The sequence below is a fragment of the Ixodes scapularis genome, unplaced genomic scaffold (genome assembly GCF_016920785.2).
Source record: "Ixodes scapularis isolate PalLabHiFi unplaced genomic scaffold, ASM1692078v2 ptg001158l_1___fragment_1__unscaffolded, whole genome shotgun sequence".
Classification (NCBI taxonomy): domain Eukaryota; kingdom Metazoa; phylum Arthropoda; class Arachnida; order Ixodida; family Ixodidae; genus Ixodes; species Ixodes scapularis.
In genome coordinates this window covers 603,324-620,962 of record NW_024610106.1, presented here as the reverse complement: position 1 = coordinate 620,962, position 17,639 = coordinate 603,324, and positions in this window count along the sequence as shown.

Here is a 17,639-nt window from a genome sequence, read left to right as displayed (position 1 = left end):
CTGGTCGGTCGAAACGGGATCGCTGTTGACCGAAGCAGCTGGTGTAGGAGCAATAGTAGCGTCGCGAATCGTGCAATACCAGTAAGCGTAGCCCTGTCGGCTAGCCGTGTATCTGTGTTCGCGCAGATACGTGTGCAAACTGAGGATGTGCATTTTCATAGACGACCGTTCAAAAACGAGTTTATCTCGAGCAAAGATTTCTTCGTGTCTTTGAAGGTGGACGACTCGTCTTCGCAGACCTGGACCCAATGCGATAAATCGCTCCAAACGTCGGGTCTAAAATACCTACTGTCGAGCAATAGGACGGCCCCCCAGTCGTTCACGTGACGTACGCAGCGTCCCACGGACTGGTTAACCGCTCGCATCGCCTGCGTTTTATACCATTCGTCCCCGTCTCCGCCCCTGCTGCGGTTAAACTCGACCTTGACCTTTACGTCCGGACTGTGATACGACGGATAGGGTAACCCCACGGATACGACGAGTCGAGCCAGCGAATCGGAGAAGTCGACGCCTTCGCTCATTTTGCCTCTGTGCACGACTAGAAACAGGGCCACCGTGCCGGGCTCTCCGTCAATCAACGCAGTCTTGTACCTATCGAACAAGAGGTCCGAGTTTTCAGAATCTTCCAGAAACAGATGCCCGCCGACCACCTTGACCAACTTGGGCCATAGAGGCACTTTGCGCCACACGTCTGGACAGGTCTGAAGTAGCTTGTAAGAAGGGAAGAAGCACAGGACGCCAGCCTTTGTTTCGCCGACATTTTTCTTCAGGATCTTGGTCGACTCGTAGACGACGGAACCTACGGCCTTGAGTAGCTCTTCGTTCTGGCATGCGCTGTAATTCATGTAAAACTCTTTGTCACCCTTGAGCGAATGCGAGATCCTACGGACAAAGACGTGACGCTTGGACACGACGTGTTCCTTGGCGGACACCTTGTGAGTAAAGAAGACGCCCAATTCCTTTTCGTACGACGACATCGGACTCAGAGTCCCCGAGGCCAGGACGATAGAGTGCGTGCACGACGACACAGACTTCATGGCGTAACTCGAGTCCATGCAGGTCATCCTGAGTTCTGGCGACTCGCGACCCTGGACGACAAACATTGCAAAGCCTTGGGCACCAAATATCTCGGGGTAGTAAAACTGAGTGACGATGCGGTCAATCAACGTGGTGTTTAACCGGTCGGACAAAGGATGTCGAGACGTTAAGGGACTCACGACTTGACCCAGGCTCACGTTGTCCGTCTTGAGGTAGCGTCTCGTCTTGGCCAGGAGATCATCGCCGCGAACAATCGCATATCCAACGTCGTTCATCATGGCCAGGAGCCCCTCGAAGAATTCGCGAAGCTCGACGTAGCGAGAAAATCGTCGTGCGTACGTCTGAAGCTGCGATCTGGACACTTGTAGGGACATGGCGTCTCTACAAAACGTTTCAATGTTGTGCGCCTCGTCGAGGATCAGAATCGCGCCGCTGAGATTGATGTTGAGCGTGCTACGGACGAAGGGATCGATCAAGTAGTTGTAGGGAGCCAGCACTATTTTCGACCTGGCTACGTAGTACTGTTCGTTGACGTAGTAGGGGCAGATATCGTTTGCAGCACAACTCTCCACCAAGTCCTCGATGTCCCTAACGTCGGGCAAACGCGTCTCTGGTCCATGCTGCTCTTTCCAATTGCGGTAGAATCGGCACGTCGACGAGGCCCTGTGTTGACTGCAGAGTTGGGGCACGTTACCGCTGTGGACTTCCCGTTCCAAGAGGCAGACTCGGTCCTTGCCGACAAGACGAGAAATGTGCGCGGCGTCTCCGATGAACGCCTTGGCCACCGCTACCATTTGGTCGAGCTGTTGGTGCGTTCTAGAGCAGAGGTAGATTTTGCCGCTGGGTCGTGTCGTTATCCATTCGCGAACGGCTCCGAGCATGGCCATTGTCTTGCCCGATCCGGTAGGAGCTTCTATCATGACGTTGGCTTTTTCTCCGAATCCGCGCAACATTGTTTCAAAGACGTCCACTTGTACGGGGTAAGGTATCCGGTCGCCCGGTAGTACGAGCCGGTAGCGGGGCGCCTCTTCCATACCCGCCAACGTTCGTTTTTGAAACGATTATACCGATCGTTCGTCTCGTCTTCGGAACTATAAATAGTCTGAGCGGAGTGGTTGACCTCGTCGTCCGTAATCTCTCCCTCCTCTTTTTCATCATCGCCATCGTTCCATTCGTCTAACACTATCCATTCTTCTTCTTCTTCTTCTTCTTCGACCTTGGTCATATCTACGTCGTTACTCATGCTTACGCGAGGAGATTGAGACGAAAACTCAACGTGCACGGTTTTTTTTAATTTTTATTGCCCAAACAAAGGATACCTACACAACCAGTCAAGGTAATCGCAAACTCTAAAGTACCTCGGATCTACGCTCTCGTACAGGCTCATAAAATCTCGATGCACTCTGGCGTTTTTCACGGTGCGTGGCTCGACGACGCTGCAAACGACTCGATCGGGAGTCATGTCAAGCAGGTAACTCAACTTGCGAACGCAGGCCACAAAGAAGGTGAGAGAGTCGGTCAGAGTCAGACACAGAATCTTGCTGGCCTCTTCGTAGCGAAAGGCGGTCGCGTTCGCGTACACTCGACCGCTTTCGAACGTGTAGTCGCAGATCACCGAACCGAGGGCGCTTGCGTCGTCGCGGTAGAGGCGAAAGTCGATGTATCGACAGGCCGTCTTGAGGTACCAGACTTCCGTCCGAACCAGTCTCATGTAGACGTACACGTTGAGTCTGTATCTGTTTTTCGTGCGGCTATGGAATCGATGCAGCGCTGCGCCTACCGTCATGAAGGGGCGGCCGACGAGAAGGATCGTCGCCGCGTGCATAGTCTCCAAGGCGTAGAGAAAGTCGACAAAGACGCTGGAGTCGCCGGGATTTCGAAGTCCGGTCGCGATGGTGTTTGCCAGGTTGTCGTAGTATACGCGTAACATGATTGTAACGTCGATTTCAAATAAAAAACTGAAGTTTCCCGCTTATATCGTTAGAGGAGATGGATGGTGAGAATATGGCGCGCATAAAAAACGCCTCAAACAACGTGACCCGGCAAAAGAGGACGGTAGCCAAGAATAAGAAGAAGCAGCAATTGGACAGTCGACAGCCAACGACTGCCGTGGACGACGTTCTCTGTAAGAACGAATTGCGTCGATTGGCCAAGGAGATGGAGATCGATCGCATATCAGAGAACGTGTACGGTAACATGCAATTCGAGGTCGATAGATTCGTCACCGAGGTCGTCGGAAAGGCCGTCGTCTACGCCCAGATGCAACACCGCAAGACGCTTTTTGTAGATGACGTGACCCGAGCTCTTTCCGAATACAACATCAAAGATTACGGCTGACGTCCAGGACTAATACAAAACACCTAACAATGTCTAATAAGAATAACGTTATACTCAAGAAGCCTCCTTCTCAGTTTGAAGAACGACTCGAAAAGTCGATGGACGACTATTTGCGAGTGCACATTAAAGACTTGTACGATAGAGCCGGGGCGCACACGGGGTACAGGACCGACAGAGAGATAATGAAAGCCGCGTACGATTACATCGTGGCCAAGTATCGCAACGTTATACTTGGTCTATTTAACGACGTGACCCGAATGAACGACGTGATTAACGAATACACCGCGTTTCTTTTTCACTTTAAGAGGTCCGCCGAGCTCAAGGCCGAACACGAGAAGGTGGCCGTGCCATCCTTAAAACACGTCATCGTCAGAATGTACAGAGATCAGAACAATCTACTCGGCAAGTTCCTGGCCACGGTGTACACGCGAGACAGACTGAAAGATGCCGGCGTCGAGGTGGTCATGAAGACCGAGGAAAAAAAGCTGTACGACGCCGACCTTCACGACGTAGACAGCCTGATCGAGACCTTTTACGACAACGGTCTGGACTATGTCGGCGTCGAGTCTTTAATTTCCAGCTACAACTCGAAGCTGAGGGGTGTCGGTACCAAGAGACGACTTTCGGACGACGCTAGACCGTCTCTTCGGGATAGCACGAACGAGTCGCCGTCGACTCCTCCTCCTCCTCCCCCTCCTCCTAAGGAAAGGACGCCCATGGAGAAGGAGTCGAGCGTCGCCCAAACATCAGCTCAGACTGCGGCGGAGGCGGCCAATAGACGGCGGTCGGACGACGCGATACCGTCTCATCGGGATTCGGCTCCTCCTAGGGAAACGACGCCCAAAGAGAAGGAGTCGGGCGTCGCCCAAACGTCCCCTCAGACTGCGGCGGAGGCGGCCAAGAGACGACGGTCGGACGACGCGATACCGTCTCTTCGAGATTCGGCTCTTCCTAAAGAAACGACGCGCAACGAAAAAGTGTCGGACGTCGCCAAGACGCCGTATCATACTGTTGCAGCGGAAGACGAAGGAAGCGGTTGGCTGTACGTCGTCGGTGGAGTTGCCGTCCTGGCCACAGCGGGAGTCGTGACTTACGCGGCAATGACCTATTATATAAATAAACGCGCTAAAGGCGAAAACGTGTTTCTGTAGCTGAAATAAAAAAATGACCACCGACAATCTCTTGTTCAAACCTTTGAAAGCCATTGCCATAGGGTTTGAGGCAAGGTTGGAAAGTAGAGTCGACGACTACTTTAAAGATTTTTACTACGCGCTGTACTCTAACGCTGGTGTCGAAACTACCCGTTACAAAGACTACGGCGACACGGCCAATCGCGTGTTTGATTACATTGTGGCGAACCACGCTAACGACACTCGAACGGCGTTGTACGATCCGAAGCGAGCCATAGACTTGGTCTTTTCCTACACACTCTATCTCAAGAGCATTCAGTCCAAGGTCAATTCGCTGGCCAGCGAGAAATACAAGCCCGGGTTTCTGCGCAACGTAGTCATCCCGGCCCTCAAACACTTGATCTACAGAATGTATAAGGACCCAAACAACGTCCTGGGCGAATTCATGTACACAGTCAGGACCAGGGACGTGATAAAGCAGTACCCCGAGGCGTTGGGCGTGGAATTTGCTGGCGACGACATGCTTAGTAATTTGTACGACTTGGACGTGTACGACCTAGATGCCGTGGACAAGTACTTGTACGGCATTAGCGGCGGAATGTACTACGACGTTAAAACCAATACGTTTAAAAAGTACAACTCTGTGCTCGAGCGATACCAGTCCCAGATCTGGCAGGATTCCGTTCTAAAGTTTAAGCGACTCTTCGAAGAGTGGTGCAAGAAAGTCACGCGGCACTCTTCGTGGTCTAGCCAGCATCCAGCGTTCGATCCACTGCTCCGGGCCGTTTTCGATGCCGCGGGCACGCCGCAGTGGGACGCGGCGCTCGTTCGCTGGGTCGCCGCCGAGGAAGGTCAGACTCTTCGCATTTACGCCGAGTTGAAAGCCAAGGTTGAATATGCCCAGACCTTTATCGACGAAAAGTTTTCTCCGGAACTCTTGAAAGCCGTTGGCGAAATCGCAAAGATTGACAACGTCAAGCGGTTCGTCTTTCTCTCCGCACCTACGCTGTCGCCGACCGAGTTGCAGGCCATACTAGACGCGTTCGAAAAGATTTTGAAGAACTACACGGAGCACAAACATAGGGACGCGCTCGTCTGGGCGGTGACCCATCCGGCCGCGCACAAAGTCTGCGAAGAGGAAGAGACGAGGGACTTGTTTAACAAGATTAAACCTGACGAGTATTTGCAGGACGGTAGCGCCTTCATAACGTCACTATTGGCACATTACGCCAAGTTTCGGAGCCTAGAGGATCTCCTGAGAGAATTTGCTAGGGACCTCGGTGCCGTTCGCAAGGACGCCGTCTTGAGAAAGCGCTGGCTGGAGAACGACGAGGAGGACATTAGGAAGGCCTTAATCGACGTCGACTGGAAGGTGCTCTACGAAAAATTTGAGCGATTGAAACCGCACCTGAACGAGTTACGACGACTACTCCTCGCTGGCGTGGGCGATAGCGGCGACGTCGATGAAAAAATGGAAAAATTGGGACCTTACTATCCTTTAATCGCGAGGCACGGCAAATGTATGTTTGACGAGGCCGACGCCGCGTCTCTGTTTGCTCGCGCCACCTCGAAAGGTTTGTACGAGTGGAAAGTGCGTCTCAAGTCAAAGTTTCCCAAAGACGATTTCGATAGACTCTATCGGCTCGTACAGGAACGCCACAGAGACTACGAAAACATGAGAAAGTTTCTCGGTGACAGCGACCTGCTTAGTGCCCCTCCGCTCGTGAAACTGCCTTCGAGCGTACCAAACCTAAAGACTTGGAACGACGCGATTCTGGCCACCATGAACGCTGCGCCCGAACTATGGATCGAAAAGATAATTAGCCAGTCGAAGTGTAACTTGCAGACGCTGCGCAAAAATGTTTCCGAACTCAAATCCCTAATGACTACGGAGCGCGAACGTAGAGATAAGATCCGCGAGTGGGGAATGAGCGGACCCATCGATAGATACCCGCAGACGCACGAAAAGGACCCAGTCGCCTTTGGCGAGTACGAGGGTTTCGACAAGGATTTGTTGGACAAAATCAAAGCCCCGTACGACATTGTAGCGACGGTGGAGTTTGATCGCATTCGAAAGGCGCACGAGAATTTCGAGCGGCACTCGGAGATTGTGAGGCGAGCTCGGTCGGCGGTCGCTACACTGATAGAGGCGAACAAGGAGTACGTGAAACACGTCGCGACGTGGGGCAAGCACCGCGCTTCCTTTTTTCCGTCCACCGAGGCGTCGCGCGAAAGCGTAAACAATCTCTTTTCGACGAGATCGGCAAATGGCGAAAACTATTGGAAGCTGCATCGAGACCTCGGGGTCGCGCAAATCACCGAGCTGTTGCACGCGGCGCGAACGGCGTACTGGAAGACCAAGCAGTTTAGTCTGGAAGCTCGAGTGAGGGTCTACCTGCGCAATCTCGTCGGCACCTTGCGCGTTTCGCAAAGCGCCGTCTCTTCCAAACTGTCTAGATTCAAGGTGTCGACTCTGCTGAAGATGGTCGATGCGGAAGACGACGACGACTGGAAAATCGAATTTATCCGCTGGACCGTGGCGAACGAGGACGCCGACGTCGCTCGCAAACTCGTCGCAAAATCTTACGACGCCATGTGGAGGCTCTTGCGCGAAAGAGTGACGGTCGAGTTTTTCGAGTTTTTGCGCGAGGCCAAATACGCGGAAAAGTGCGTGGACCGCCGATTTCTACGGCTAGAGGACACAGTTCTGGAAACTTTTAGGGAGCGTCTCTTTCTCGATTTCGCCGACGAGACGGACCTGAGACCAGAGCTAGAGGCGTGGCTGGCGTGCCACGCCGCCTACGCGCAGATGGTCGACGCGGTCCGCAAAGAGTTTCCCGACCTGACCCGAGTCGAAAATCTCAAAGTGCACGGATCGGAAGAGGTACGTAAGGCGATCGAACGTGCCGGTCGGAATTACGCCAAGTGGCTAAACACGGAAATGATCTCGCCAAAGGACACGCTGGCCTCCGTGACCGAGAAAGTCGCCAAGATTAGAGAGTTGGTGGAAAACGAAAAGCGCTACAGAGAGTCTCTGCGTGACTGGGGCATAGACTCTCCGGACGGAGAGTACGTTCGTCAGTACGAGGACGGCGTTACCGGAGAAGACGATTGCCTCGCCAGGATAATACGCGAAGGCGCCATCGACGTTGTGGCCACCTTTCCCTGGGACAGGATCGCAAACGCCCACGCAAAGAGAGCGGCCTACGTTCGGCGAAAGGCCGAAATATACGAGGCTCTGGGCCAAGAAACGGACTTGATGGACTGCTTTCGACACGTCGAAAGGCTAACGCGGGACCTGAAGCTTTCTCCCTGGCCGCAGCGAGGCGATAACGCGAGAGTGCTCGATTTTCTAAAGCGAATCGAATTGACGACAATGTCGCAAAAAGACCTGATTAAGCGTCATCACGCCGACCTGACTCGAAGCTTCGTTTCCGAGCTATTGAACATGTGTAGGGACGCCAAAAACTACCTGGCAATGTACAAAGTCTTTGAAAAGTACAAGATATTTGGAATAGTGAAGCAGCTCAAACTGTGGGACATTACAGATGCACCTGACGTGCCAAAGACTGTATTTGACACGGAGACCGTCTCGTATCCAAAGTGGCTGGAGGGAGTCTTCGACTCTCGGGTAGACTGGGAAAAGGCGAGTCGGTCTCTCGTCGCGGCGTACGAAGATCGCAAAAAGACGCTAGACATTTCGTCGGCTCTGGACGCCGAACGTTTGATCACGGAACCTCGCGCCGAGGCGTACGAGGCGGCTGCCAATTCCGACTTTGTCGCCGTCAGGCGAGCGTACAGGGAGGGCTTGCACCGCACCTTGCCTGCCGCGACGTGGGAATCTTGTCGGAAAGAAATTGTTCGTCTGAAGGACAAGGTACAACACAAGCGCGCGTCTCTGGCTCGGCAATACGTAGCAATCTACGAGTCCATCCTCGCGCACCGTCGCGCCGAAGACGAATCGCCCGCAAAGTTAGTGACCAGAATCTACTCGGACGAATCGCTGGGCAATTCAATGTCGGACCTAAAGGAAGACGACGCAGATGCGGTAGAGTATCGGCACTTGCACCTGGAAAGGGATTTGAAGTTGTATTCGAAATTATTGGCGGAATTGGACGCGACGAGGGAAGCGTTGCGATCCGCGAAAGCAGACACTGACATCGACACCTGTCCTAACCTAAACGCGGAGCCCGTCGTTGGCACAGTGTTTAGCGTCTTGTCGACGCTGCGTTCGGCCCGCGCCGTCAAGAGTAAGGTGGACGCATGGAACGAGTCTCTGCGAATAAAATCTTTATTGATTGAAAAGAGAAGCAAGCCGTTTACTCGAGACTTGTTCGTCTTCCTATCTTCTTCTTTGTCGGCACGATCCGCCGCGGCCCGGTGGCCGAACTCGGACGCTCCGTTGGCTGCATCTTCGAGGTCGGGATTCGACGATTGGTACTCAAACTGGGTCCTGCCCAGATACGTGTGGGACGAGAGCGATGGCGAGGCGTACGCGACCGAGATGCAATTTTTGAAGGATCGCAGGGCGATCACCGAGAGGGAGATTGTCGCGCCCATACGTGGAATCGGGACGCCGTTCGAGGAAAATGTGTTGCGAGCTCGGATTGCGCGGACCAAAAAGTATATTTTCCTCACGGACGTATTGGGCCGACGCACCTCTACGGACGACCTCGACGTGCAACAGAGTACGCGCGACTTTACCGAGATGGCCCGATTCGTAGCGACAATGGTGCGAGAAACCAAGGAGGTGACTCATGCGATAGAGTCGCACCTGACGCCTTACGCGGAGAGCGTGAGCAGAACCGATCCGCTGGCCAGGGCGTACGCCGACTCGGATGACGGGACGACGGGGGTGTTGGAAGCGATAGCTTCTCCCGACGCGCTCGCGACTATGGACGCAGACGCACTCCGGCACACGGGCGACTATGTAAAGGTTCTCTTTGAGAAGGAAGCCAGGATGCGAGTCTTTGAAAACGTGCGGGACGCCTTGTACGTGCGCGATTGGAAACCAGTCGCCCTGCAATACGGTGCCCAGAAACAAACTCTAGATTTTTTGGCTCTACGAGAGAAGGACCTGGTCGAATGGATCGACGTCTACCTAAAGAAACACGCGTCTTTGCAGAGTGGTGATAGGATCGAGTTTCTAGATTCTTTATTCGAGACGCTATGGATCGACCTATCTAGACTCGAAGGGATAGTGAAGGCGAACGAGCGCGTGATAGGGGTGGCCAAGTCCGACCGAGAAATTGCCGACGCGGTGGACGAGTTAAAGAAGAACGGCTTGACAAAATTTGACGAGGACTTAAAAGAGTACAAACGCCTGCGCAACCGGGCGCAAAACAACACGCTCGTTTCCTTCAAAGACGCGCAACAGTTGTTGGATCGGTTGAGGGAGGTCGGACGAGTCTTGCGTTTTCTAAAGAGCGAACGACAGAGGATATGCGTTCGACTTCCATCTCGCGTTATCGACTACATTTCGCGACACCCGGACTTTGAATCGGGCGGAATCCAGTCGGGAGTCGCCAACGCTCGCGAATATAAAGTGTTTCTGGCCTTTTACGATGCTTGTGTCAAAAATTCCCTCGCGTCTCTTGTCCAAAGCCTAGACTTGAACACCACTGGGGAGTTGAACGAGGCCGTGGCGTCTTACGAACGAGTCTCAAAGCACTACCGTATCTACGACGCAGAGTACGAGACGCACGTGGAGTCTAGGCGAGAGATCCTAGCCGTGGTGCCCCAAACTAGCGCGCGAGTCAGATCCCTCGAAGCGGACCAAGAGTTTTTGCGAGCCTCCAAGGACGTCCTAGGCAGAGTGGCGTCCGACGAGTTGGCCGAGTTTGGAGCGACACTCGCTAGAATCGCCGACAGGATACGCGAAGGGGCCGCTCTCTTTGAAAAGCATCGGGCCGTGTTGTCTGCGGCGTTTGCGGTCGGGAGAGATTTTCCCAACCACCTGACCAACTACTACTACCAGCGCGACTGTATGCCATTCGCCAAGACGTTGAACGCGGTTAGCGCGCAGGCCGGCCTCTACGACGAATTCGAGGCAATGCGCGACGGCAGAACGGTGTCGAAGGAGTCTCTAGCCGAAGTGTACGTGCCTCACGCCGAGACCCTGGTGTGTTCGTTGGCGGCTTACGAGGCACACGTTCGTAAGGTATTTACGGACGATGCCATCGATCACATGCGCAGAGCCAAGGAGCGAATATCGCCCGTGCCTCTGGACGCGACCATCGACAACGAGAACCTCAGGGCCGCAATCGTGCGTACCGGTGCGTTAAATAAATCGCAGTTGTCAGAACTGGAAGACAAGATCAGAGAAAGCTTGAATAGGACGCGGACCGTGATCGAAGAAGTGGGCCGCCTGACTACGTTCGGAGAGCACTGGGGTTTTCTGACGGGAGTTGGTAGCGACTACACGGAAGACCGCCACGGGGTATTTGGATACGACGCGGCGTTGGAGACGACGCGCGGAACGCGGTCGCCCAAAGAGTGGCTGTCCACTCTGGCCACGGAAAGAGGTTACAACACGGCCGAGATAGTGCAACTCCTCAAAACGGTGTCGTCGGTAAAGAACTTGTACAACGAGATACTCGGCGTGTTTCCTCCGGAATTGTGTAGTCTGTATTATCGCGTCGTCAAGCAAGTGGTGCTCTCGGACGCCGATTACAGAGGCAGGGTTCTACACGCGGCCGAGGCCCTGGCAAAGATTCGAGCCAAACTGGGCGAGTCGTGCGACCCGAGTGCCTTTGCCAAAACGTTCGCAAATGTCAGAGACGCGGTCGACAGTATGAGGTTTCTTCTCGCGCACGTCGCTTGCGTTCGCACGATTGAAAAGACACAGACGGCTCTAAACGTGTTCTTTGGGCGCTTCCCCCCGCCGCCACTTCAGAGAGACGTTGAGATTCTTCGCAAGTACGCTCTGTTGGCGGCGGGCAACCACGAGGTGGCCGCCCTGGTGTGCGAAATAATGGAGAAGACCCTGAAGGACGCTCGGTCCAACGTTCCGCTCTTGAATTACGTGGACGATCACCCCGACCTGGACGAGTACTTTCTCGTCAGGGTCGTGGAAGCGGCCAAGACATTCGCGAAGCGGTCCACCGTCTGCGAGTGGTTTTTTCGGCGGATGCGCGAGTATTATTCGAAAGAAGAGTACGACACCATGATGACCTCTCATTCTCGGGCCTTCAATTACCGAAACGATTGGATCGACGTTAAACTCATGGCCACCGTGCTGGCCGAGGGCATGGTTTGCGAACTGAACCCTACCGTGATCGAATTTATAAACGAGTTGCGGAAGGACGAGCGTAGGTTGTTAGGGCTGTTCGAGCGATACCGTGAGGCGGTGTCCACGTTTGAAAACTACAGGCTGGATTGGGCCGGCCTGATCAAGAGAGTCGGGCGGATGCCTCGCGAACGGATCCCGGGAACAGACTGGAGCGAGCGCGTCCATCCGAGCCTCGCGGCCAAACTCGCACACGGAGACGCGGCGGTGAAACTGTTTGAGCTTGTGTGAGACGCCGAAACGGAAGAAGACGCAATGAGCTCCGTATTTAGAGAAACTTCTTCAAAAGACAATTTGGATTACGGGTCGGTGTTTCACGACATGGATCTGTGGACCACCGTGATCGAAAAGACTACCGCGATAGCCGAGCGGCTCTTGGACAAGCACGCGGACGTGTTTGGTTTTCTGGAGAGGCGCGAAGGCAGAGTATCGGCCGGGAACGAGGCCTCCGAGGTTGTGCTGCGTGCGATTGCGCGCGCCGCAAACACCTGGGTGGGCAAGCACTTGTGGCGAGAACTGATGGCAGCCGAGCTCCTGAGGAAGCACGACTACGACGCGGACGTCGTGTTTAGACTTTACGGGAAACTCGTCTATTCCACCACGGGAAAGGAGTTTTCGAACGGGGACGTGCCCATCGACGTGTACGAGTTTCTCAAGGACAATGATCCGCCGACCGGGACTAGTCCCTCGATGGAAGTGTTTCGCATGATGCGTCCCGAAAATGTACACGGTAAGCCAGTATAACCACTGATTTTTGTTTACATCTTATATTATTTAACAACTAATTTCTGTAACTCTTGGACATTTTGCATCACTCAAACTATTTACGCCGAGAGTGTAGTCGACAGTAGGCCGGCATATCACCTGGTTTATACCTGTGCGTGATTAATTTTGTAATTATTTTTGTATTTTTTGTAACTCTTGGACTCTGGTGCATTAGTATTATTCTCCTTTATTTTCCTTTTCTTTGTCTTCTATTCATCTGTTTTCCTTTTCTTTTTCTTTTGCCTTCCCCCATTTGCCTTGTCTCCCCTTTTCTTCCTTGACAACCTATTCCTTGGGGTCGAAGAAGAGGAAGTTTGAAATACAATTCAGTTGATAGTTCAGCGCTGTGTGAGTGTATTTTTTTGTGTGTTTGGATTTTGACTAACTGTCTACTTGCGCTGGTTCGTGATGATGCGTTAAAATAGCTCATAATTTAGTTTACAACGTTAAATTATCACTGTTTATATTGCTGAGAGTTTTCACTCTTCGCGTTCACCATTGCGACTGCCGTCCTTCAGCTGGCAACGTTGCTTTCTTTCTCTCGTGTTCTGTCGCTCTCTTTTGCGATCTTTCACTCGGGACCCCGGGTACAGTGGCTACAAGGAGAAGTGTGGCGAGCGCGCCGGCTCAGGCGTGGCACTTCGCCAGGGAAAAAGTAGATGGCGCTGCGGCACTTATACACGTTAGCGGCGCGCTGAGGCAGCATTGGTAAGGCTGCGTTTTTATTTGATTACGCCTCCGTATGTCTCACCATATAATAGAAATGGAATGTTTTTTCGTAGTTAACTAAAACTGAACGTCGGAACTATCATTTTCTAATTTTGAAGAAAAGGAATTACTGAAATATCACGACGTGCGGGCACATATCGACGGCTCGGAAAGTGGGGAAATGTGTTCGACTACGTAACATTTGCAAATATTTTGCCACCCAGTGCTATTTTGAATAAACAGAGTCACTGACCACTATTCTTTGCCTTACCTTATGAGTAGCTAAGCGTGAGCGCGTGAAAAAATATGCCCTTGTGTTAGTCGTCAAATACGCAGTTGTCAAAAGGTAGAAAGCATTTTATATGTACAGAGCTTTTTACGTTCGTATCGTTGCATGTTTCGCAGGTGCTCACCGTCGTCCTCGTCTCTCTCTGAGCTCTCGTGCTCAGCAGGATGCTAAAACTCGGCTATCCTATGAAAAATTGCCTCAATTGTCTTCTTCGTCTTCGCAGTCGTCATGATCGGGTTCGTCGTCTAAGTCGAAGGCATAGTAACGCTTCATCTTGTCAATCGGGGCCGTAGACGTGTAGAAACGCTAAGTGATCGGCCCGGAATGTCCTCTATACGATATGTGTCATTTGGAAGCTTCTCCTTTACTACGTAGGGACCTTAAAACCTTTTTAAAAGTTTTCTTGAATGTCCTATATAGGAAGTGATTCTCTCTCCACCACGACGATGTCTCCGGGCTCAAAGGTCGAAGCGCTGCACCGCTTCTTATTGTAGCGACGTTGCTGTTTTTCCTGATCTGTACGAATGGCGTGTATGGCCGCTGTCGTCTTGTCGCCAACTCAGTTTCAGTTACGTTGGTTTTGTCCCGTGGTGCATCTCCGAGGGACAATGAAGACGATTTTATTTAATTTTTTTAAGTGGTGTTTTAATGCTTCTTGGGAACATAGCATGCCGCCCAATTTTTTGTAGACATTTATGACGCGTATTTATGTGCCGATGAAAGAAGTAAAGAAACCGAAACTAAACCATCTCCAGTCTCGTTTCTGGGCCTCCGAAAACGGAGGTGACGTAGGGAGTGACGTCAAGTGTGAATAGTCGGTATCGGTAGTATTTAGGAGATCGAGACTCTGGTTATCATGGTGGGTTATAGCAGCGCGGTGGCGCGGTCATAGAGTAATATAGTAAACGTAAAGAGAGGACACAGGAGCCGATTCGCGGCCCAGATAGTGCGTTTCATACCCTCCGCTACGTGGCGCTTTTCTACAATTTGGTTAAAATTAATTAAAACTCTTTGTGTGAAAAGTATTTATATTTTAAATGACAATGCTTTAAAATTGTTTAAAGTACTTAAAACGACTAAATAGTTTAAATCAAATGCGTCACAAAAACCACGTGATGAATGGCGCCTGCCATGGCCTGCCTGCCTGCACGCCGTCACCTCTGCATCATTCTGCATGGCCTCTGCTCGTCCCTGCGTCGTTCGTCTGTGCCGTGCGTGCCTTCCATCTGTGCTTTCTGCTGCATCATGTTCGGTCGACTTTGCATCAATCAAGGTGATGCATGACCGCCCGCGTGCTCGCATGCTCGGCGTGAATTCGTGGAGCCGATCGGTTCGAGCTTCTCGCGCTGTTGTTTCTGCCGGGCTGTCTGGCTGCACTTGAACGTATGTGCATGTTGATTTTCGATGAGATTGTTTTAAAAAAGAATTTAACTTACGACCCTGCACACGACGTTGTCCATGGGTTTACAGATGACGGTGTTGAACGAACCTCGACATTGCAGATAGAGCCTTGGTTGTTATGCTGTCTGAAATTTCCAGGAGGTGCGTTTAGCCCCTTGCGTTATTGAAGTGTGCACACTTCAATAACGTCTTCTGTTTAACGCAGTCTCCTCATTTCTCTCATTCGGAAGCTTTAAGGGGCGGTGCAACGATATTCAATTAGAATGTTTTTCACTTTACACAAGCTTACTGGGACTAGTGGGGCTCAAGGATACTCGCACGCAACGCCACTGACCAAGAAACTCCTTTGTTGCGCTGTAATTTCGAGGACAAAACCGAGTGTTTTCATTCAATCTCTCCTTCGAAAAACCTGATGACGTAGCTGGGCGGTAGCATTACCGCCCAGTGACGATATTTGAATACGGCTCATAGATTGGACCCGAGCATGGCGTGGACACTCGATTTGGGCTCGTGATAATCGATAGCTCGATAAACATTCGGGTAGTGTCCTGTGTCCAATCGCTGCAATGACGACAACAGCCGAACCATAACAATGTCTGGAACTCAGCGCGTGTCCTGTGCCTTGCCAACCCCAGCGCATGGCTATGATCAACATTGGCCGGCATATAATCGGCGCCAGATCACGGCGCCGCTTGTTCTAGCTGCGAGTTGAGGGGATGAACTCTGCTCGTTTTTTTTTATATTTTTTTCTGCGACTTCGATTGCGTATGGTGAAAACGAACGGGTATTTCACAGATCAATAACGCCAGGGATTTGTTTTAAGCGGTATTTGCGCAAAATACAAATATTAGTGCTTCGCCCCTTTAAGACTGTTGGCTTCACAGTAAAGTCTGTGGTTAGGGAGCTTCAAACGTAAGCTTGGTGTGTGTGGTCATAAGCCATTTTTTGAAGTTGACAACGAACAGGTTTACTTTGTCTTTGATGTTCCGCACCTTCCCAAAACAACCAAGAGCAATCTCCAAGCCCACAAACTTTGCATTGGAAATTAGGTCGTTGAGTGGTCTTCTATTGTTGAAATTTATTGTTCTATCCATGAGATGAGCTTGCAATTGGCTCCGAAACTCGAGAGACACACTTTTTCAAGGACCTTTATGTAACATGGAAGGAAATTGTGCCCCACAGGTACTGAGTGCCTCACTCTTTCTTGCAATCATATCCCTTGTTTATGCCAAGGAACTTTCTGAGGCAGCCATGGCTACAGCCTATTTTTGTGATAAGATGTGCATACTTTTTGATTGTCTAAATAGCTAAAAAGTTCAAGAAGACATGGCAGAAGTTGCCTCATGCCTTTCTGAAGGGAGAATCTCAAATACTTGATTTTCTCCACCAATAACTCGGATGGATTTCAGCATGGCAGTTCCAAAGTAGGAGGCAGCCATAAGTCATCATTGGGTGGCAAGTTACTATAAAAAGTGTCCTCATGCTTTGGGATGAGCTTTCAAGCAGCCATGACTTTGATTTCTTACTTACACGACGCCTGCAGCTAGACACACTTGAGAACGTTTTTGGAGCTATATACGACAGATGCTGGGCTGCAACACAAACCCAAAGGTGCATCAGTTCAACTCAGGACTAAAACATCTCTGAATAAAGAAACTGTTCAAGCTGTCGGACAATGAAAACGTAGAGGATAACAAGGCTGACCTCCTAAAGGCAGTGATGGAAGTGCCATTTGACCTTTTGGAGCAGGCCTTGTAGCAGGCAAAATGTTATTTTGGAGCAGGTAGTGGCCCTTTTGGAGCAGGGTCCGGCATATGTTGGCATATTACTTGAAAATGAAATAATGCTGGATTGCCATATAAAGCCCATCTCTATTATTGGAACACAGCGCCTGTCGCCTTTTTAAGACAGGGTATATCAAATTCAACAAAGTAAACACACACAAAAAAAACATTTTTTTAAATAAAGTGTATCTGCTCGTCAGATAAAAAATACAATTAAATATGTCACACTGAGTTCTGATGGTACAGGATATTTAGTTTTATCAGCCTGCACTTCTTTTAAGGTATCTGCAGCAGCATCTAACGACCCTCACTGTTGTGGAATGTTTTAGTTCAGATTAGAGTTGTCTTTCGGGCAGCAGCTTCAAATATTGCGATATCTGATATTCGCTTCAAAAATTCCGATTCATTTTCGATGTGCTGGCGAAGTCACGATCGGATTACGGCGAGTTAACCCGTTGAGTGCGCTCCTTGGCATGCACCGACGCGCTGCAGAGAAGCGACACCCGCGGAGCAGATACCGCAGTCGCGCGAGTCGCGCAGTGCTTTGTGCACCGAAAACAACGGTGAGGCTTTACCAGAACTACATCCAGAGTTTGGTGCAACTCAACTATACTTCGTTTCAGCTTCGGTGTGAGCGCAGCCAAAGTTACAAGCGCGCCGCGCGCATGGAGCCCGTAACGGTGCCGACGCTGCACGAGCCCACGCGCGAGTCAGGAATGCACAGAGCATTGGGCTCGCGCTAGCTTTGACTTCGCTGGTAGCTAGCGCATGGGAACAGGGCGGGCCTACATTAAAAACATCCCCAAGCTCGGCCTTTTTTTTTTTTTTTTTTAAATAGGCTGCTTAGTGGGATGATTCTTCGCTTAGCCTCTGCGGCTTTGGTTTCAGATGTTGTTAAC